The sequence below is a fragment of the Suncus etruscus genome, chromosome 18 (genome assembly GCF_024139225.1).
Source record: "Suncus etruscus isolate mSunEtr1 chromosome 18, mSunEtr1.pri.cur, whole genome shotgun sequence".
Classification (NCBI taxonomy): Eukaryota; Metazoa; Chordata; class Mammalia; order Eulipotyphla; family Soricidae; genus Suncus; species Suncus etruscus.
In genome coordinates this window covers 1,286,880-1,310,325 of record NC_064865.1, presented here as the reverse complement: position 1 = coordinate 1,310,325, position 23,446 = coordinate 1,286,880, and the positions used below count along the sequence as shown (strand labels likewise).

General features: G+C 49.0%; 1 protein-coding gene across 1 annotated transcript in view; it reads left to right on the top strand.

Moving 5' to 3' along the window:
* The first annotated feature begins 218 nt into the window (after window positions 1-218).
* CCND3 (cyclin D3) overlaps window positions 219-23,446 on the top strand; it is a 140,309-nt gene continuing 117,081 nt past the window's right edge. The window contains exon 1 of the mRNA XM_049764929.1: window positions 219-298. The gene's annotated coding sequence lies outside the window, so the exon portion shown is untranslated. The remainder of the gene's footprint in view (window positions 299-23,446) is intronic.

The following is a 23,446-nucleotide window of genomic DNA, read 5'->3' as shown; positions in this document are numbered from 1 at the left end:
ACAAAGCGCCCCAAGATCAGACATCGGGGTACCCGTGTTGTCCCAGGCTGAGCTGCACCCCCAGCCCCTCTGCCTGCCTCCCCCACCCCCAGCGCCCCATTTCCTGCATGCTCTCAGCTGGGATCCGACTTTGTAAACATGGGGCGTCCGCAGAGGTGGGTGGAGACTTTCTCTGTGGTGAGCGCAGGCCAAGGGTGCACGCCCCTAGCCAGGACCTCTCCTGGCCCCACCACCCACCCCCAAATCCTGGAGTGTCTCTGCCACGATCCGGACTTCGGGGGGCTCACCTGTCCAGGAGGTAAGCTTGAACCGCGGTAGATGGAGCCTTAAGACCACCCAACCCTGCCCTGTGGATGGGGAGAGGGGTGTCCTCCCAGTGTTAAAGTTTGAGTCTGCATGCCCTGATCATGACCCTCTGGCTCCCCAAAGTTGGAAGTTGGGCTCCTTTTTTCCTCTGAGCCAGATGTTGTGCAGTTGGACTGGAAAGCACCCCCAAACCAAAAACTGGCCTTTTTTTAGTAGCCCACTCAAAGTAGTGGATTCTTTCTTGTTTGTTGCTGGCATCTCAGAGCAGGGTGCAGAGTGAGCTGGGGGCTCAGAGGTCAGGACTGGAAATAAGGGTCCCTCTGTGTTCTCAGCTGCTTCTGGCTTTTCTTAAGTGATAACCCGAGGGTGGAAGTGAGAAACCCTGTGTGATACCCAAGTTGGATCCCCACAGGGTTCAGAACCACAGGTTCCCCGAGCCCTTGCCAGGAGAGATGGCTGAGCACTGTTGGCAGGTGTTGCCCCAAAATAATAGAAGCAAAAGGATAGCAAGAGGAATGGCCCAAGCCGTGGAGTGGGTGTGAAGAAGCTCTAAGAGACTGGTTGCAGAGTTTGATGGAGCCCAGCTAATGTCTGCAGCTGTTTGTGAGCTGAGTGCTCACAGCCCTCAGGGGCCAAGAGTGCTGGGAAGGTTTCTGAGGGAAGGAACATTTGAGCTGTGTTCTGGGTTTGCCTCGCAGGGGCATGGAGGGAGGGAGGTCGTGGGGTGGGGAGGACTCTCAGGACACTCGCTGTGGGTCAGATCCGCTGAACCCCGACTGGAGATTGGAATACATGGTCACCAGGAATCCATCCCTGCCCTTCACCCACTGGCCCAGCATGAACAAGAGGGAGAAGTAGGAAGGGTGAACCCGAGAAAATCAAACTTTTGGATTGGTCCCTAAGAACTCATTCCCAGTGTGGTACAGGGTCTATCTGGGGGGAGGGGTGACAGCGCATACAGATTTGGGACTCTCACTCCCCACCCTGCCTTCTAGACTGTTGGCTCTAAGCAGTCCATGTACATATACCCCACCTGTTCTTGGGACCAGATTCGTGAGGGACACCTACTCTCATGGCCTCTCTGTTTATTCTTCCATTTCCTCAAAAGAGGACAGACACGATGGTGTGGGGGTTCAGTCATCACCTTTGATTGTGGGGGATACTCTGTCTCCATAGGCTGGATGTTGGGAATATGATGGTAAGCAAGCTAGAGTTTCTGTAATGCAGGTTTACATGCACACACAGATGTGCACACCTTGAGGCCAGAGCGGTGGCGTGGGCGGTCAGGCGTTTGCCTTGCAAGCGCTAACGGTTCGATCCCCCGGTGTCCCGTATAGTCCCCCAAGCTGGGGGCGATTTCTGAGCGCATAGCCAGGAGTAATCCCTGAGTGTCACCAGGTGTGACCCAAAAACCAAAATAAAATAAAGTAGGGGCCGGAGAGATAGCATGGAGGTAGTTCATTTGCCTTGCAAGCAGAAGGACAGTGATTCGAATCCCAGCATCCCATATGGTCCCCTCAGCCTGCCAGGAGTGACTTCTGAGCGTTGAGCCAGGAGGAACCCCTGAGCGTTGCCGAGTATGACCCAAAAACCAAAATAAAATAAAATAAAATAAAGATGTGCACACCTCATTTAGACCTGGGAGCATATCTCAAATTTCTGCAGGATCCAGCACACCCAGTTCTTGAGACCCTGGCCTCCAGGGTTCCAAGGCGCCTGCTCTTTTCTGTGCTCTTCCCTCAGGAGTTCCAGGTCTCAGGACTGGAGTGATAGCACAGTGGTAGGGTGTTTGCATTGCATGCTGCTGACTCAGGACGGACCTGGGTTTGATCCCTGGCATCCCGGATGGTCCCCTGAGCCTGCCAAGAGTGACTTCTGAGCGCAGAGCCAGAGTAACTACTGAGCACCACTGGTTGTGGCCCAAAAACTAAAAATAAAATAAAAACGAAGAGTTCCAGTTCTCCACTCAGTTCTGTAAGTTCCCTTCTAGATGGCTTACATTGTGACACCCGGGTTTACCTCGGTCCTCATAGGCTGTGAGAAAGCAGGAGGGTTCTCTAAGGTAGAAAGTCTGTTCTCTTCCTCAGGGATAGCAGAGGAAAGGGGCAGAGCAGGGATGTTACCCCTTCTCTTGCTTTGGGCAGGTTGGGGGTCTCTTCTCTTTTCCTGTTGAGTTGGTGACCAAAGGCTGCCCACCTGGCAGGGTCCCCACATGGGGAGACCTCATTCTTCACCATCAGGTGCCAGCCACAGAGAATGTTCATTAGACAGGGGGTTTTGCAACCCCAACCAAAGAGGGGCCCAGGGGATGGTCTCAGCCAGAATGGGAGTGTGAGCTGAGTTAGGTGCTGGCACTGTTCATAGGGTGCCCCAGCAAGTCTGGGTTAGGAGAACTGGCACCTGGGGAATGTTGGAGTCCTTTCCTAGAGAGTTCAAGTGTGTGTTCCTGAGCAATAAACCAAAGTTTGATGCAATATAATCCCTTACTAGGGGTGAAAGGAACCAATATATCCCTTTTTGGTTATTTGGGGTTTGGTTTTTGGGCCACACCTGATGTTGCTAGGGGGTTCCCTCTGGCTCAATACTCAGGAATTACTCCTGGAGGCTTCCGGATGCCTGGGATCAAACTCAGGTCAACTGCATGCAAGGCAAGTGCACTCATTGGTTGTACTCTAGCCCAAGACACTTCTTTTGTTAGGAATCTTTTTTGTGTGTGTGTGTGTGTGTGTGGGTGTTGTTTGGGTCACACCTGATGGTGGTTGGGGTTACTCCCTGCCCTCTACCCTGAGAACCATGTGGTGCTGGGGATCAAACTGGGGTCAGCAGGCCACATGCAAGGTGAATGTCTCCCAGCCCCCTCTATTAGGGATCTGTAAGGCTGTAGAGACCGTCACATTCCAGACCCCAAGTCCAACAGTTCTTTTGGGGGCTCAGTAAGGAAGATGATCGAGGACTCACTGCACACTTCACTGGCTCATCTCTCCCCCTATGGTTCCTGCACCCCAAAGTTGGCTCTGTGTGTGTGATCCAGCCCTCCTGGGGAGATGAGGATAAGGCTAGGAGCGGAAGTGTTCCCTGAATTCAGCTGTCTCCCAGGGGAGGCCTAAGGCAAGCAGCCTCTCGCCTTCAGCCTGCAGCTCTGGGCTGTCTTCACCAGCAAGGTCTGCTCTGGCTGAGGGTGGCTGTGGAGGCGGGGGCAGGGCTCCCCACCTCAAGACCGCAGGTGAGCAGGATGTAAACAAACCTCTGAGCTGCTCCCTCGGACTCCTACCACCTAGGGTGGGGTGCTGTGTAGCCCTTGATATGTCCCAGCCCCCTGCCCCTGCATTTTTTGGAAGGGGGGGCATGTGAGAACAGGTTGTACTCTTGAGAAACCACAAGAGGAAGTTTAGGGAGGGCTGGGTCTGGGGAAAGCTCTGGGGCCCCTGCCAAGTTTCCCTTTCACTGCCCAGCAGTAGGTGTGTTTCTTGTGCCTTCAAAGGCATTTAAATTTCCTTTTGCTGGGAAATAGGGGTTGGGTCCCACCCAGCAGTGCTCAAGGGTTATTACCCTTGGCTGGGCTCTAGGACCCTATGAGGAGCTGGGGATCGAACCTGCAAGAGCCTTACTCCACTGTACTATTGCTCTGGCGTTTAAACTTGAAACCCTAAGAATGCCAAATAGTTGCAAGGCCTGCCCCTAGCCTAGTCACCTCTAGTCCACACAGGGACCTGAGAAACACCTGAAGGTGGGACTGGGACAGACTAACTGCTGACTTTCCCCAGAGCTGGTTGGGACAGTCTCTAGGAGCACACAGTCTCCTTTTCTCCTCTCTGCCCTCTTGCCCTCTCTTGACCCACTACTCTCCCTACAATCAGAAATGCAGGAATGCCATTAGAAGTTAGGAGTCAAATGACATCAGACCAGTTCAGAAATATTTGACCTTCCCCAGCTAAAACAGTCATCACTGCTTCAGGTAGTAATGAACTCTACCCCCACCACCATCAAGGAAACTGAAGCTCAAGCTAAGATGATTGCCTGAGTCCACAACTTATCCCAAGGCCTAACCTGGATTGGAACTGTCATCTCTGATTTCAGAATCCAGGCTTTTGGGCTGGGAAGTGTGAGTTTGATCCCCTACACCATGTGTCTGCACACCCCCTAACACAGCCTGATGCAGCCTCCACAACAATGAAAAAACTTAAAGAATTTGGGGGGGGTCACACCCAGCAGCGCTCAGGGGTCATTCGTACCTCTACACTCAGAAATCGCCCCTGGTAGACAAGGCGGACAATATGGGATGCCGGGATTCGAACCACCGTCCTTCTATCTAGACGCAAGGCAAATGCCTTACCTCCATGCTATCTCTCTGGCCCCAAGAATTTTTTTTAAAACATGATTAAATTGGGGGCCGGAGAGATAGCATGGAGGTAAGGCGTTTGCCTTGCAGGCAGAGGACGGTGGTTCGAATCCCGACATCCCCATATGGTTCCCCCAAGCCGCCAGGGACGATTTCTGAGCTTAGAGCCAGGAGTAACTGAGTGTGACCCCCCCAGAAAAACAAACAAACAAAAAACAAACAAAAAAACTTGATTGATTTTGGGCCACACCCAGCGGTGCTCAGGGGGTCACTCCTGGTTCTGCACTCAGATATCACCCCTAGCAGGCTGAGGGACCATATGGGATGCACCTTTCCCCCAATTTGGGAGCCTCAAATTCCTAACATGTCAAACCCAGAGGAGGTTGAAACTCAAAATTGATTTTAAAATGATGGGAAAAATGTGTTTTTTTTTTTTGTTTTTGTTTTTTTTTTTTGGTTTTTGGGCCACACCCAGTAACGCTCAGGGGTTACTCCTGGCTATGTGCTCAGAAGTTGCTCCTGGCTTGGGGGACCATATGGGACACCGGGGGATCGAACCACGGTCCGTCCAAGGTTAGCGCAGGCAAGGCAGGCACCTTACCTTTAGCGCCACCGCCCGGCCCCCGAAAAATGTGTTTTTAAGGCTGAAGACATAATGCAGTGTTACAAGTCAGTCCCTGAAGAGGTTGACTGATGGAGGGATGGAGGATGAGGTCTTTCCCCTTCAGCTCGAAGCACGCGTCTGCCACCCTGTCTAGCCGACGGTTCTGAGGTGAAACAGCGGGTAAACAGCTTGCAGACAGTCAGGCTTGTGGAAATATTAGCTTTATTCGGTGGACAAGACTAAAGTCCAAAGCCTCAGCATCAGTTCCTGCTAAAAGCCCCTCGTCTTCCACAGACCCTTGTTTTTATCCCCCAGAATCAGGTACCACCCAATGGTGGGATCAGATACCACCCAATGGTGGAAGCAGAATCAGGTACTACCCTAGGGTGGGGGCAGAATGCCAGGTCACACCCTAGGGTAGGGCACAATCACCGATCAGGTTAGGGTCAGTAACATAATAATCCCCTAAAATATTTACATACACAACAATGCAGCATGTAGGGTACTTGCTTGCCTTACATATGCTAGCCCACTTTTATCCCTGGCACCCAGACGGGACCCAATCTACCAGGAATGACGACGGAGTACCACAGGGTATGGCGAAAAACAAAATGATTGAGGATTGGGAGCAGAAAAGTGAAAGCAGGGCCATAGAGATAGCACAGTGGTAGGGCGTTTGTCTTGCAAGTGGCCCACCTGTAATGGAGGTTTGAATCCCTGTATCCCATATGGTCCCCTGTGCCTGCCAGGAGAGATTTATGAGTACAGAGCCAGGAGTAACCCCTGAGCGCCGGCCTTTTGTGATCCAAAAGCAAAACAAAAGAAAAGAAAGGAGCCGGAGTGGTGGCGCAAGGGATAAGGCATCTGCCTTGCCTGCACTAGCCTAGGATGGACCGTGGTTTGATCTCTCGGCTTCCATTTATGGTCCCCCCAAGCCAGGAGCGATTTCTGAGCCATAGCCAGGAGTAACCCTTGAGCGTCACTGGGTGTGGCCCAGAAACCAAAAAAAAAAAAAAAGAAAAAGAAAAAAGAAAAGTCAAAGCACTTAAGCTCATGCTTTGCTTGTGTAAACATAGGTTCCATCCGTGTCGCTGCATGCTCCCCAACATGGGAGCAATAGAAGGAACCTTCAGTACCCTGAGCACCTGTGTGTGGCTTCGGGAGGGGCTTGATGTCAAAGCCTGGGAGGTTGAAACGCAAGGAGGAGGTGGTTTAGGAGTGATTCTTATTGCTATATTTGTACATTTTTGTTTGGTTTTGTGGTGGTGATGGGGCTGAGCCACACCTGACAGTGCTCAAGGGCTACACGAGGGATTAAACTCAAATAGTTTATCTACCATGTAGAAGGTAAGCACCTTAATTTTGTTTTCCTTTGGTTTTTCGGGCCACACCCATTTGATGCTCAGGGGTTACTCCTGGCTAAGAGCTCAGAAATTGCCCCTGGCTTGGGGGGACCATATGGGATGCGGGGGGATCGAACCGAGGTCCCTCGGTCCTTCCTTGGCTAGCGCTTGCAAGGCAGACACCTTACCTCTAGTGCCTCCTCGCCAGCCCCAAGCACCTTCATTCTATAACTATCTTACTGGCCTCAGATTTCTGCAAAAGTCTTTCTTTGGAGGCCTCTATGTAGGGGCTGAGAAAACTGCTAGAGCTATTTCCAAAATCCTAAGGAATTTCTTTTTCTTTTTTTTTTTTTTTTTTTTTTTTTTTTTTGTGTTGTTGTTGTTGTTGGGTTGTTGGGTCATACCCAACGGCCCTCAGGCTGGCTCTGCACTCAGAAGTCTCTCCTGGCAGGCTCGGAGGTCCATATGGTATGCCAGGATTCAAACCAGGGTCCTTCCTGTGTTGGCCATGTGCAAGGCAAATGCCTTACCTCTGTGCAACCATTCCAACCCCTTAAGGAATTTTTCTTTTTCTTTTTTTTTTTTTTTTGGTTTTTGGGCCACACCCTGTGACGCTCAGGGGTTACTCCTGGCTATGCGCTCAGAAGTTGCTCCTGGCTTCTTGGGGGGACCATATGGGATGCCGGGGATCGAACCGCGGTCCGTCCTAGGCTAGCGCAGGCAAGGCAGGCACCTTACCTCCAGCGCCACCGCCCGGCCCCGGAATTTTTTTTTTTTTTATAAATTTTTTATATATATTATTTAAACACCTTGATTACATACATGATTGTGCTTGGGTTTCAGTCATGTAAAGAACACCACCCATCACCAGTGCAACATTCCCATCACCAATGTCCCAAATCTCCCTCCTCCCCACCCCCCTTAAGGAATTTCTATTTGGGGGAGCACACCCAGCAGTGCTTAGGGGTTACTCCTGTGTGTATCGAACCCGATCCGTCCAGGGTTGGCAGCGTGCAAGGCAAACACACTATGCTATCACTTCAGCTCCCCTCCTTAAGGAATTTCTAACAAATAGTTTTCTAATACAATTGGGACTAATACAATTGAGAGGTAGTATAGCAGGTAGGGCAATTGCCTTGAACGTGGCCAACCCAAGTTCCATCCTCGGCATCCCTTTTAGTCTCCTGTAGGATGTAAGGATGTAGGTCTTCTGTAGGTCTCCTATAGCAATGTAGGATGTGGCCCAACCCCCTAAAAAATTCTAACTTAATGCAACTTATCAGTGATGAAGGGTAGTTATCTAGGAAATTCTGGAGCCTGTTTTCAGAGGAGATCCTGCCCAGGATAAACCCTCAAAGCTTACCTGTAATGGTCCAGTTGGTTTTCGAAGCTTTCCGTACACGTCAGCCCCTGTATTCCACCACCACCACCCCCAACATACACACTTTGGTGTTCATGCGTTTGTACACAAGGTGGCACGGTTGCCCAGCATGTCACTCCAGATGTTGGATTGGGTCAAGATCGCCACCTTCAGGCACCAGCTGGTTTCTTGGGGCCTTTGCCTGGTTCGATTCCAGCTCTGCACACCCCAGGACTCAGAGCTTTGGCAGACAGAACCCCCTCCCTGTACAGTCTCAACAGCCTATACAACTTGCTAGCCCCCCCAAAGGTCCCAAAGTTCTCTTTCCCATCTTGGACCTTTTTTCTGCCCAAGATCCCTATCCGGGAGCAAGGTCCAAGGAAGGCGGGCAACTTTTGTGGGTGCGGCTGGCCAGCAACTGTAGCATTGCATAGCCTTCACCCCCTTTAAAGGCCGGGTCTCCTGCAAAGTCACACCTAAGGAAACTATTCGCCCTGTCTCCCAGCCTGGCTGAAATTCCTCCAGGACAGTCACTCCTTAGAAGAGAGAGCATAGAAATAGGCATTGTCTCTAGAAAAGCAGGGGAGAGGGTTTTCTGGATGCTTTGTTTGTGGGGCTCAGTCAGCTCACTGCCCCCTCACACCCACTAGAAGAAGGACATATAGTCCTGGCAAGGCCAAGTAAATTCACATCAGGGCGCAGTTACAAGCCCTGTGGCCAGAAGGCGCTGTGGAGGACAAGCGCAGAGAAAGGCAGAGCTGGCATTCCAAGTCCTGAGTTAACACCTTCCCCCAACACCCCTGGGAGACTGGATGCCCCTTTTCAAATGAGCAAGCCCAGGCCCCACCCCTGGGCACAGCAGCTCCCCTCCACTCTCACAGCGGAGGGAGTGTTCTCTCCCTGAGTCCTAGAGCAAAGCAAGCTGAAAAGCTGGCCTGGGTTTCATCCTCCGCCTGCGAAATGGCGTTCCCTGCTTGTAATCAGCGGGCAGCTCTCCCTCGCAGCCCTCCCGTGAGAGCTGATAAGGGAGGGCCCTGGCCTGCAGGAAGGCCTGCCAGATGCCAAACATGTCTGTGTTCTTACAAGAGTAGCTTCTCTGGGCCTTACAGACAGGGAAACTGAGGCACAGAGCAATGGACTGAGGTTTCCAGGTCCACTCTTTGGCTCATAGACCCAGAGCTCTGCCACACGGGGAGCAGGCCAGCACTTTGTGAGTGACGTTCTGTGTCCTCATGGGATCATAATGAGTTCCTTGGGGTGGGCTTGGGGGCTCTCCCCACCCCCCCAAACCAAAGAAACCCAAAACTGGTTTCTCTCCTTCCCCCCATTCCACCTATGATTTCATTTCACCCTAACCCCCCCCCCCCTTCTTTTGCTTTCTAAAATAAAAATCAGCCCATGGATTCTGGCCTGTGGTCCGTCATTTGGACGGAATACTGAAGTTGGGACTGGACCAGAAACTCCCAGTTCCGGCCCCAGCTCTGTGTACTGCAGCTCACCCTCCCTCCCGTTTCTCCCTTCGCTTCCCTCCAGGCGGTCCTTGCTGCACCCCCCATACCCCCTGGGAGGGGGGCCCTGAGTTCTGGGAAAGGAAGCAAAGCCAGAGCAGGGCTTAAGACAGATGCTGCAATCCTGGGGCTCAACGTGGGCCCCAGCTGGAGGCTTTGGTGACAGTGGAAGGAGGAGAGAACTGGGGGGGGGGGGGGAGAGTAGAGGCCCACCCACCCGTCTCCCCAAAGGCATCTGTCTGGTTTTCAGACTTTTTCCCAAGCTCTGTTTTTTGAAGCTCAGTCTGCTGAATGCAGCTAAGACCCGGGAAGGCTCATTCCTCTCCAGCCTCCTGATGGCCCAGCTGTCCTTGGATTACTGGGGAGCTCTTTCCTCCTAACCCCAGCCCCTGCTCCTCCATCCCCACAACCAGGCTGCACTTTCCTTGCAGCCCCATGCTCGGTCTCTAAAAAGTAGCTTCGGGCCCAGAAATAGTACAAAGGGAGACCACCTACCTAATACGTGCACTGCCCTGACATTATCTCCACAGGCCTGGCTGCCTGTGCACCACCGGGTCTGGCTTGAGTAGCCCCTGAGCTTGGTGATCGATTCAAAGGGGCCAAGTCTAGGAGTGATCTCTGGCCCTGAGCACCACTGCGTAGCCACTGTAAAGAAAATAACAGAAGGACCAGAGAGATAGTACGAAGTGTAGGGCACTTACCTTTCATGCATGACCCATATATGACCGTATATGGTTCCCTTAGCACCTTTGCAAGTGAGAAAGGAAAAAATAATTATAACAGAGGTACTGAAGACAGCACATCAAGCAGAGTGCTTACTTGGTGGTCGATGCAGGTTTGATCTCCAGGACCCATATGGTCCGCTGAGCACTGCCAGGAGTAAGCTTTGAGCACAGGTGGGTCTGAGCCAAAAACAAAAGCAAAAGATTAATGATAATGGAAAAGAGAAGTGTATAGTACTGAATAAAGACCCGTAAGATTGTTCGGATATAGAACACATCATTTTTTTTTCTTGGTAGTTGGACTGTATTTGGAGATGCTGGGGGACCATGAAGTAAGGGGGAATCAAAATGGGGTCAGCCACATGCAAGGCAAGTGCTTTATCCCTTGTACTCTCTTTTGGACCTTAGAGCCTATTTTCATCACAGTGTAGGGGGGATTTTAGGTTACAAAATCTGAAGTGGAAGCTGGAGACTTAGTACAGGTAGAGCACTTTTTCGCATGCAACTGAACAGAGTTCAATTCCTGGCATTCTGAGTGTAAATGAATCCTGCCGGGGTGATTCCTGAGTGCAGTATCAGGACTCAGCCCTGAGCATCACCAGATGTGGCCCCAGAACAAAACTACAGGAGCCCAAAAAACTAAAACCTCAGATGTGCTGGGTGGCTAAGCAGAGCCTCGGAATTGGTCCATTTTCCTAAGCCTTTTATTTCCTTCATCACTTGTTACCTGCTATGGTAGTTGCCTCCAGCTTTTCTTGAAATTGTCTCACATATAGAGCGAGGCTGTTCTCCAGGAAAAGGAGCCATTTTACTCCTTGCCTTTTGGATTCTAACTCAAACTTTTTTTGGTTTTTCTGTCCTGCACTTGGTTGTGCCCAGGGGCTCATCCTGGTTCTATGTTCTGAGCTCACTCTGATAACCATGAGGTGCCAGGGAGAGAACCCAGGCCTCTGGCCTACAGTACTTACTTCCTGGTCTTTGGAGCTTTCTCTGGCCCAACTTTGAAACTCTGCAATAATCAGATTTGAGCTTGGTCCCTTCTGGGTGGGCCTCTGAATCTTGTTTCTTTCTCCCATGCATTTCCTCTTAAGTTGCTTCTGGGAGTTGTTTTGCTCATTCCTTTTGGAAGAGGATCATGTCAATGTTCTCAGAACCTACATTTCTTCCCAGGAAGCAAAGATGTTGGGAACAATAATAGTGTATCTTTGCACAGTACAGTTTACCTCTAAACAGTATTCAGAGTCTGTCAGGAGGCATAGTGCAAGGTTTGGGGAGATAGTACAATAGGTAAGGTGGTTGCTTGCCCTTCACATGGCTGACATGGATTCCATGCCCAGCACCAACAGAAATTGGCCCTGAGCACAGAGCCAAAGAGAAAGCATTGAGCACAGCCAGTTGTGACCCAGCCTTCCCCCACAAAAAACATCCAAAATTTATTTAGCTTAATTATAAAAATAAATGTATATATAATATATTAATATATAAATAAGGGCCCGGAGAGATAGTACAGCGGCGTTTGCCTTGCAAGCAGCCGATCCAGGACCAAAGGTGGTTGGTTCCAATCCCAGTGTCCCATATGGTCCCCCGTGCCTGCCAGGAGCTATTTCTGAGCAGACAGCCAGGAGTAACCCCTGAGCAACGCCTGGTGTGGCCCCCCCCCAAAAAATATATATATATATAAATAATACATATATTATTATATAATCTTTAGGGTTATATATAAAATACAGAAATTTCTCCAACTCTTTACTGGTCAGGTTTCCAGCCAACCATTCATATAGTAGTTAAGTTGGGGGGGTGTTAAATAAATACACGGATGTTTTTAATAGGGGCTCAAACTAGGGGTAATTGTGGGGGATCTGGTCTGGTGCTTGGAGATCACTCCCAGCATGACTAAGGGATCTTGCAATACTGATGATCAACTCCTAACCTCCCAATATGCAAAGAGTACACTTCCTGAGCTCTGCCCCTAGTCCATATGTTTTTGTTTGTTTGTTTGTTTTTAGGTCACACCTGATGGTGCTCAGGGATTACTCCTGGCTCTGTGCTCAGAGATCATTCCTGGCAGGCACCGGGGACCATAAGGAATGCCGGGATTTGAACCACCATCTGTCCTGAATCGGCAGTATGCAAGGCAAACGCCCTACCATTGTATAGGCTCTCTATTGTAGGGCTCTCTCCAGCCCTAACATACATGGATTTTTGACTATCTAGGGATACAATGACCTTAACCCATATTCCGTATGGGTAAATTGTTTATAAACCAAAAATCTGTAATTTAACCTTTCTAAACGTTAAAGAGAAAGAGTTTAAAGGGTTAGTACACATGCTTTGCATGCTGGAAGCCTAGGTTCAATTCCGGACATCACATGGTTCCCAGAACGTCGCCAGGAAAGACATGGAAGAACCAATCTGAGAGTAACCCAAATTGGGTGTGGACTAAAATTTACAAATATATGTATCTTTCCTGGTAATATAGTACTATATAGTGATGTAACTTGTAAGGACATATACCATTTGTAAAGTTTATATAAAAGTTATTAATAAAACTATATAGTTGGGGCTGGAGAGATAGTATGGAAGTAAGGTGTTTGCCTTGCATGCAGAAGGACGGTGGTTCGAGTCCCGGCATCCCATATGGTCCCCTGAGCCAGGAGCAATTTCTGAGCATAGAGTCAGGAGTGAACCCTTTTTCTTTTTTTTTTGTTTTTTGTTTTTTGTTTTTTGGGTCACACATGGCAGTGCTCAGGGGTTACTCCTGGCTCTATGCTCAGAAATCAGAAATCGTCCTGGCAGGCACAGGGGACCATAAGGGATGCCGGGATTCAAACCACTGTCCTGTATGAAAGGCAAACGCCTTACCTCCATGCTATCTCTCTGGCCCTAGGAGTGAATCCTGAGAGCTGCCAGGTGTGACGCAAAAACAAAAAACCCACTATATAGTTATGTTTTACATAGCTCTTATAAGCTATTTAATTTACATATTATATTGTCTATATGGTTATTAACTCCAATTATTTTTGGTAGAGATGCCAGACTAACTCACTTCTTACTTAATTCTCACAAGAAGCCAGGAAGGTACCAGAGAGACAATAAGAGGATCAGACTATTAGTACCTAACACATGACTGACCTGGGTTTGATCCCTGGCACCCTTAGGGACCCCTGAGCACAGAATTGGAAGTAGCCTCTGAGCATTTCTGGATGTGGCCCTCTCTCTCCTCAAAAAAATAAAAAAGGGGGCTGGAGCAATAGCACAGTGGTAGGGTGTTTGCCTTGTATGCAGCTGACCCAGGAAGGATCTGGATTTGATCCCTGGGTCCCATATGGTCCCCCGAGCCAGGAACAATTTCTGAGTGCAGAACCAGGAGTAACCCCTGAGTGTCACTGGGTGTGGGCCAAAAAAACAAAATAAAATAATAATAATAATAATAATAAACGGAATCCAGGAAGATTTTCTTAATTTGCAGGTGAAGAAACTGAGGCACAGATGTTCAATAATATGTCTTAAAGTCATAGTCGACGGTGAGCCTGGTGTAGAACTCTCGCCCTGAGCTGGCTTTTGCTAGCACTGTGTGTTTGTGGGTGTGTGATAAGGTGTGTGCACGAGGGAGAGTATGATATATGCAGGCTTGTGTGTGTGCATAAGTGTGTGAATGTGTGTGCATAAACATAGGAGTGTATATGTGCTTGCAGGGATGGTGTCTGCCCACTCTCCAGGGGAATGTTAGATAACCACACTCCCTGCCGAGACATGGTTCTGCACACAGCCTCGGGATGGGTGGAGCAGGCTGGTAGGCCCCTGAGCTGCTTTGTGTCTGAGAGTGGGTTAGTGTATAGCCAGTCAGCATGGGCTGGTGTGGGCACAAGCCCTGCAGCACCAGCCAGCCTGGTGGGCTAACCAGGCCAGGTGGAAGGGAAGGAGCCTGGATGGCCCGGCCCAGCCCCAGTAGGCAGCTCAAGTACTGCCCAGGAAGCAGGAGATGTGGTGGCTATGTGCACTTGGCTAGGTGGGGCAAGGACCTTGAGCTATCTGGGGAGCCCTAAACAAATCAGCTTGACCATAGCTGCTCTGGTGTTTGTGTTGGTGCAAGCACACTTTCCTGCTCCTCTTCCTCGAGCCCATTTCCCTTTCTCTCCCCCAGATTCAGGTTTGGGCAGGGCTGAGAGTACACGTGTCTTTTGGGCGAAGCTGGCCCTAGTACTCATACCTGCAGTGGGAAAAGAGCAGCAGCCCTGGCCCAGATGGTACAGGACAAGACTGCAGAGTGTGGGTTCCCTGGCACTCCTTCTCTCTTCCTGTAGCCAAATCCCTATGTTCCAGGCTCCTTACTCCTCTTCATTTACCTGGAGCCACATTTAAAGCTAGCTTAAAACCTAGCATAAAAACATGATATCTGATATCACAGCACAGCAGCAGGGCACTTGCCCTGCACGGCTGACCTGGGTTCTATCCCTGGCACCCCATAAGGCCTTCCACACCTGCCAGGAGTGATTTCTGAGCACAGAGCCAGGAGTCATAACCCTGATCGATGCCAGGTGTGACCTTAAAACAAAAACAAAAACAATAAATGACAAACAAAACCAGACCACCTGGGGCAGGAGCAATAGCACAGGGGATAGGGTAAATTTGCCTTGCACAAGGCCAACCTGGGTTCAATCCCAGCACCCCTATGGTCCCAAGCCAGCCAGGAGTGATCCCTGAGTGCAGTGCCAGATGTAAGCTCTTAGCACTGCTGGGTGTGGCCCCCCCAAAATAAACAAAATAACACCTATCATTAACACGTGGATGCCGACGTGTACCACCAGTGGCTCACACTTGGATATGGTTTAACACACATTGCTGCACCAGTGTCAACGTGTTAAATAACAAAATGATCATTATATTCTATTGAGCCATCTCTATAGGTTTGCAACCTCCCCCGCTAGTCCAGCCCATTTCCTTTGGGAGAGGTGGCTGCGCCTGGGTTGAGTTTTGTGCCGAGCTGGGCCAAGGGGCCACACTGTGTAAACAGTTGGTGGTTTTTCTGGTCAGTGATTGCCTCCCACGGTCCACGGCATTGACTGTGGGACCATTAAAAGCACACTTGTAGGAATTGAGGGCACGTTTGCTAATGGGTGTCCTGAGCTGCAGGAAAGCTTTGAGTGATGGGGCTGCGGGAAAGTAGAGGAAGAGCAGTTGCTTTTGGGCGGCTTAACCAAGAATTTCTTCCCAGAGATGACATTTGAGAAAAATGAAAAAGGAGGGGATTCACTGAGAAATGATTCCAATGGAACTTTAAATGGTGGTTCCCTTTATGTCTTTTTCCTTTTCTGAATATTTCAGTGTTTTACTGAAAACCTATTTTAGAAATATTCCTTTTCGGGGCCGGGCGGTGGCGCTAAAGGTAAGGTGCTTGCCTTACCTGCGCTAGCCTAGGACGGACCGAGGTTCGATCCCCCGGCGTCCCATATGGTCCCCCAAGCCAGGAGCGACTTCTGAGTGCATAGCCAGGAGTAACCCCTGAGCGTCACCGGGTGTGGCCCAAAAAAAAAAAAAAAAAAAAAAAAAGAAATATTCCTTTTCTTTTTCCTATTTTTTATTCCATGGCAGTTTGGGGGCCACTGCTGCCTTTTCAATAAGACCACTGATTCTTTCTAAAATAGTGAGTAACTGTTTCTGTAATCACTGCTATTTTCTGTAACAATAGTTATGCTTGGTTTTGTTTAATGGTTCTAAGACTCCAGCAATGAGCTGGGGCAGGGACTTTATAAAACTCGATAATGCAGGAGACACCAGAGCTGCTTTGCTGATCTGCCAGGTTCAAGGTGCCAGGTATCAATTTTTTAGGGGGGTCACACTGGGTGTGCCCCAAAAATAAAAAGAAAGAGACGAAAGAAAGAAAGAAAGAAAGAAAGAAAGAAAGAAAGAAAGAAAGAAAGAAAGAAAGAAAGAAAGAAAGAAAGAAAGAAAGAAAGAAAGAAAGAAAGAAAGAGACGAAAGAAAGAAAGGAAGAAGGAAAGAGACGAAAGAAAGAAAGGAAGAAGGAAGAAAGGGAAAGGAAGGAAGGAAGGAAGGAAGGAAGGAAGGAAGGAAGGAAGGAAGGAAGGAAGGAAGGAAGGAAGGAAAAGACAAAAGAAAAAGAAAAAAGAGAGAAAGAAAAAAGAAAGAAGAAAAAAGAAAAGACAGAAGGAAGGGAGGGAGGGAGGGAAAGAAAAAGAAACTGGGTTGAAGAGATGAGGTGCTTTTCCAGAATATACAACAGGAGCAAGAAAGCATGAAAGGAATATTAGAGATGTGGAGGATAAAATCAGAGGCCAGCCACTTTGACAGACATTTCTGTTTCAAATGCTGTCTGACCTATTGTTTCAACAAAGCAGAAGACAAATAATGGCCTGTATGGATTAATAAAGGGCATGAGAGATCACAGCAATAGCACAGTTCATAGGGTATTTGCCTAGCACATGGCCAACCCAGATTCAATCCCCGGTATACCATGTGGTCCCTTGAGCCAGCCAGAAGTGATTCCTGAGTATATAGCCAGGAATAACCCCTGAGCGCCTCTGAGTGTGCCCCCCCACAAATAAAATAAAATAAAGGACATTATATCTAACATTAATTGTTAAGTTTTGGTCCATTGATTGAAGAGTGATTTTATTTATTTATTTATTTATTTATTTATTTATTTATTTATTTATTTATTTATTTATTTATTTATTTATTTATTTTGGTTTTTGGGCCACACCAGGTGAAGCTCAGGGGTTACTCCTGGCTATGAGCTCAGAAGTCGCTCCTGGCTTGGGGGACCATATGGGATGCCGGGGGATCGAATCGCGGTCCGTCCAAGGCTAGTGCAGGTAAGGCAGGCACCTTACCTCTAGCGCCACCGCCCGGCCCCTGAAGAGTGATTTTAAAATATAAAAATAAAAACTGTAGGGACCAGAGAGATAGCACAGTGTTAGGGCATTTGCCTTGCATGCAGCTGACCCAGGACGGACTCAGGTTTGATTCCCAGCATCCCATATGGTCCACCAAGCCTGCCAAAAACGATTTCTGAGCACAGAGCCAGGAGTAACCCCTGAGTGGTGCTGCATGTGGCCCCCCCCCCAAAAAAAAACCCCTTAAAATTATTTTTGGGGGCTGGAGCGATGGTGCAAGCAATAGGGCATTTGCCTTGCACACACTAACCTAGGACTGACCGAAGTTCTATCTCCTGGTGTCCCATATGGTGCCCCAAGCCAGGAGCGATTTCTGAGCGCATAGCCAGGAGTAATCCCTGAGCATCACCGGTTATGGCCCAAAAACAACAAAAATTATTTTTGGTTTTAGGCCACACCCAGCAATGCTCTAGGTTATTCATGGTGGTGCTCTGCAACTAGGCAGTGTCAAGGATCAAACTCAGGGCTTTTGGAGATAGAGTTTTGTAGTGTACATTGTGTGTGTGTGTGTGTGTGTGTGTGTGTGTGTGTGTGTGTGTGTGTTGGGGTGAGGGCAATTGGTTAAATACCTGGTAAAACTCAGGGATCTCTTCTGGCAAGGCTTAGGGGCCTGTGAAATGCCCACCTTACTATCTCTTCAGCCCCTGCTAGAGTCATTCCTATTTGTCTCTTCTTCCCAATGTCAAGACCTAGAAACAGGTAGGTATATAGGGGGCCCCATGCATGGTGGCCAGGGTCCACACTAGCCAAGTCATTATGCTTATCTGCCCCAATCTGCAGAACGAGTTCAAGTTCCCTGACCACCAGGAGATCCACACCTCCAAGAAGTAGTTTTAACAAGTTTTTTGCAGTTGATTTGGAGACATGGTAGTTGAAAGGCGGCTCATCCAGTGCCTCTTGGGGCAAATAAAACCTGAACCATAGGTCTCTGTACAAATGTTGAGAGCCTTGGAGTTACACCCCCACTTTGGTCCCTGCTCTCTAATCAAGCTCTCAGCACTCCATCCTAACCTTTCACAATAAATCCCAATTCTTAATTACCCACAAACAAACACAGGACTCCCACAATTAAAGCATGAGCTCTAACACTTTTAAGTTATCAGCCCTGTCCTGGCAATACCTTTCTGGGGTGGAGAAGGCTGTTTGACCACACCCTAAAGCACTCAGTGTCTAGTCCTGACTATTCGCTCAGGAGTAATCCCGGCAATGCTTAGGAGACTGTATGTGCTGGGATTTGAACCAGGGCTTGTGTGTGGAATGCAGGAAAAGCAGTTGTCCTTCTTAGTACCCTGTACTGATTTTGTTTTGTTTTGGTGCCACACCCAGCATTACTAAGGCTTAACTCTGGCTCTGCACTCAGGGAACATTTCTGGCAGGGACCAAATGGGTGCTGGGGAAAGAATCCAGCTTGGGCATGAGCAAGGTAACACTCTACCCCCCTGTACTATCTCTCCAATTCCCACCTATATGGCAATATCATTTATTTTTGTTGTTGTTGTTGTTTGTTTTGGTTTGGGGTCACACCTGGCGGCACTCAGGGTTACTCCTGGCTCTGCACTCAGAAATCATTCCTGGCGGCATGGGAGACCATATCGGATACTGGGATTTGAACCACCGCCAGTCCTGAATCAGCTGTGTGCGAGGCAAACACCTTACTGCTGTGCTATCTCTCCAGCCCTACACCATTTACTTTTTAATTCTACGTTTGTTTCTGTTTGGGGCTATACCCAGCAGGGCTCCTTGCTCTGTGCAGAAGAATCATTCCTATGTTCCCTGAGGAAACTTAAGGGAGGCTGGAGATCGAATCTGGGTTGACTACGTGTAAACTAAACACCCTACCAGCTGTACCATTTCTTTATTCTCCCATTCTATTTAATTTTTAAAGTTTGCACCCCACTTTATTTTCTCTCCCCTTAGTTGTGGAAATGATGCAGGGTCACACTTGGTTATCGTACTCACTGGGGATTGCACGTCATGACGTGGTGGGGATACTAATGACCAAAATGGTGGTTTGTTTGGGATCCCCGTTGGCCAGATGTCTCACCCCTACAGGCAGACACTCTCCACGGAACTGCATCCCTGGTTCTTTTCAGTGCTGGTTATGGTTGGTGTCATCGTTTCATGACCCAGTAAGGTGTTCTGACTTGAAATTTGAAAAACATCAACTTGTGGCTGGAGAAATAATACAGCAGGTAAAGTGCTTACCTCGTGTGTAGCTGACCAAGGTTTAATCTCCAGCACCCCATATGGTCTCCTGAACACCACCAGGAATAACCGCTGAATGTGGAGCCAGAAGTAAGATGTGACCACCACCAGGTGTGCCCCCCAAATACAAACAAACCAAAAAAACCTAACTTAAGAAGAACACTTAAGGGGCCAGAACAATAGTAGTTTGAGTAAGGCATGGACAATGTGGGTTTGATCTCTAGCATCCCATAGGGTCCCCTGAGCACTGCCAGGAGTAATTCTCGAGCATTGCTAGGTATAACCCAAAACCAAAAATATAAAAGAAAACATAAACCTGGAGAAAAGTTTGGAAATGAATAGATCTGACAAAGCACGGAACTGAGAGGGATCTGAGAGCAGCTGACCCAGGCACCCAGTTTCCCTGGTACAGGTCAGGAAGATTGGTCCTGGATTTATACCAGGGGAGATGGGAGCCCCCAGAAGGAAGTAGCCATGCTGCTGGAAAGTGGACTTGATATTCAACAGCTAAGAAAGATAAAAGTCTGCAAAAGGGAGCCTGCTGGAGACAGGCAACATGGCTCCATTGCACAACAGGCTCCGAACGCGCCGCTTCTTGGCCTGCCCCGACTGGCGCCCAGTGACTCCTGCAGAGAGCAGTTTGTCTTTATCTCTGCTAGCTGATGTCTCCAAAATATTCTGGCCAGCTGCTCTGATGATTCAACTGTCCAGGCCCTGTTCTTACTGTGTAATTGTAAATAGGGGAAAGTCCAGCCCTTGCATTGTCGAGATAGCACAGTGCCTTGCATCTGGCTGATCCTGGTTTGATTCCCAGCACCATGTATGAACTCTGAGCACCACCAGGAGTGATCTCTGAGCACTTAGCCAGGAATAAGCTGTGAGCGTTGCTGAAGGGTCTGGCTTAAAACTGACAATGTTCAGGGGCTTTTGCCTTGCTTGCTGCTGATCCAGGACGGATCGCAGTTCGATCCCCCAGAGTCCCATATGGTCCCCCAAGTCAGGAGCGATTTCTGAACGCATAGGCAGGAATGATCCCTGAGCATCACCGGATGTGCCCCCCCCAAAAAAAAAAAAAAAAAACAACTAACAATGTTCTTGATGACTTTTTCCCCAAATGTTGTAAATACTGACAAAAATTTGGCATGGGTTGGAGCAGTAGTAAAGTGGATAAAGCACTTGCCTTCCATGCAGCAGACCCAGCTTTGATGCCTAGCATCCCATATATTCCCCTACTACCGCCAAGAGTAATTCCTGAGGGCAGAGTCAGGAGTAAGCCCTAATCATCAAAACATGGCCCTAAACAAGCAAAAATAAAGACATCAAAACTTGGAACTGGTAAAATGCCTCACATAGAGCATGACCATTAGTTATTTCAAAAGCCACTTTGTAAAAATATGTGATAGCACACAAATTACCACAATGGTGATGTTTTGAGGGGAAAACACCCCAAAATTGATATGTACAATATATTTTAAACTATGCATTTTAGAGGCTGGAGAGATAGCATGGAGGCAGGGCATTTGCCTTGCATGCAGAAGGACGGTGATTCGAATCCCGGCATCCTATATGGTCCTCCGAGCCTGCCAGGAGCGATTTCTGAGCGTAAAGCCAGGAGGAACCCCTGAGCACTGCCGGGTGTGACCCAAAAACAAAAAAAAAACCTACGCATTTACACACACATTCATAGACATATTCATAGTAGGAAAGAAACTGGATGAAAACATGCCAAAATATGAGTTAACATTGGTTTTATTTGGGAGACTGTAGACTATGAGTGTTTTTTTTCCCCCTCAACTTTCCTTCCTTTTCAAAATATTCCAGTTCTGTAATAACATGAAAAATAAAAAAAGAAAGAAAGAAAAGACAAAGGGGGCCTGAGTGACAGCACAGCATCTAGGGCATTTGCCTTGCATGTAGCCAACTTGGATTCGATGCTCAGCATCTCATATGGTCCCCCGAGCTTGCCAGGAGTGATTTCTGAACTCAGAGCCACGAGTAACCCCTGAGTGCCTAGGGGTATGGCTCAAAAACCAATAAAGAACAAGAAAAATGCAAATCAAGTCAATTACTTATGTTTTCATGTGGGGTGGTGGTGTTAGGGAACAGAACATAAGGCCTCATACATGCAAGGCAAATAAATGCTCAACTGCTGAGCATACTCTCCAGTGCTAGTCTGTTCTTTGTTTTTGTGCCACATTCAGGGCTTCCTCCTTTTGGCTCTGCACTTGGGTCACTGCTGGTGGAACTTGGGGGACCATATGGGTTGCTGGGGATTGAACCCAGCTCCGCTGCATGCAAAGCAAGCGCTCTTTCTGCTGTCCTGTCTCTCTGGTTCCTCTAGTCTATTCTTTCTGCAATCTCTCATTGAGAAATAGAGAGTGAAGTTGTCATGAAGTGTGGTGTCTGGGAGGTCGCAGCTGCCTCTGTCCCAAGCCCCCAGTCACACCAGTCCTATCTGTGGGCCCTTTGCATCCTGTGACTGCAATAAGACAGATACCCAGGCAACTCTTGAGCAACCAGCTCTGCAGGCAGGCATTTCTTTTTGAGGTGTCCTCTGTGTCTTTTAATAGCTGGGAGTGTCAGGAACCCGGGAGGTGAGAGCAAGGAACCCGACTGGATCCTACAGTATCTGCCTTGTCCAGCTTAGCAACAGAGGAGGGGCCGGCGTCAGGATTGGGCCCTCAGATAAGCACGGGGCTGCAGCTAACAGAGGAGATCAGAATAAACAGCTGTGCCCCCAGGAGAGGGGAACAGCACATTCCATTCCCCATCCCACCCCCGATTCCCATTTCTCCCAAGTGCCTTTCCCCCACTCCCAGACTTACACTCGCAGCACCTCCATCCGCTAGAAGGGGCCTCGCCGGGCCTTGGCTGGAGTTTCTGAAACCTCCCCACAGCTGCCCCCCCTCCGCCCTTAAGCAGGGACTGGGGGCCCCTCTCCAGCTGTGTGAAGGGGAGTGAGTGCTCAGGACAGGTGGCCGGAGGCGGATGGAGAGGGGCCTCTTCCCAGCCGCTGCTCCTGGCAGTTTGGGCCACCCTCGTCGTCTCCCAGGAGCTGCCGGGAAGGCTATTCTAGGGAAACTGAGGCAGGGCTCTGGTAGTCGGTGGTGAGGGAGTGGTGTAGGTCCTCTGAGGGCAGAGCCTGGCCGTCTGGTCATCCCTCATTGTGAATGGAGCCACGCCCAATGCAAAGTCATGGGGAGGCCCACGGCAGGCATCAGACCTGTCTTCTGAGCTGGCACTAGCAGCTCCCAACATTGTTTCTTTCTGGTGTGTGCAGGGTACTTCAGCTCCAGCAGCCCCAGAAGTCTCCATATCTCCTAGGGACTCAGGGTACTATCCCAAATGCCCCAGATTATGCTTTTTAAAAGATTTTTGCATCCCACCCAGTGATGCTCAGGGCTTACTGTCTAGCCCCACCCACCCACTCCTTCGATAATGTTCTAGACCCATTTGATCTGGTACTTCAGATTCAAGGAGAGGGGGTCAGAGTGACAGTACAGTGGGTAGGATGCTTTGCTTTGCTTGCGGTTGGCCCAACTTCAATCTCTGGCCTCCCATATGGTTCCCTGAGCCCCGCCAGCAAAGCTTCCTGAACACAGAAAGGAGTAGGCCCTGAGCATCGCTGGGCACAGCCAAATAGAAATCATGATGAGAAGGAACAGGGTCACTGAGAGTAGTAGTTAGCATGGGCGGAGACCCATGTGTGTGTGTGGCGGGGGAGAGTGAGAGAGAGTGGGGATCAAAGCCAGGACCTCACATGTGAGGCCTGTGTCCTGCTGCTGGGAGTCAGTGCTCTTCTTTCCTATCAACCCTAATAAGTTGCCTCTTGAACTGTTAGACTCATGTGGACCAGACAGGCTTTTAGTTTGTTTTGTTTTGTTTTGGAGAATATACCCAACAGTGCTCAGGAATCTATTCTGGTGGGACTCAGGGCTTTATATGTGGTGCAGGACTCACACCCTGGTTAGGCACATGCAAGACAAGTACTTGACCCACTCTACTATCTCTCAGGTCCCAGGCCAGATATGCCACGCTTGCTTTTCAAAGGAGTTTTTTTTTCTTTTTCTTTCTTTCTTTCTTTTCTTTTTGGTTTTCAAGTCACACCCGGTGGCGCTTACGGGTTATTCCTGGCACTCAAA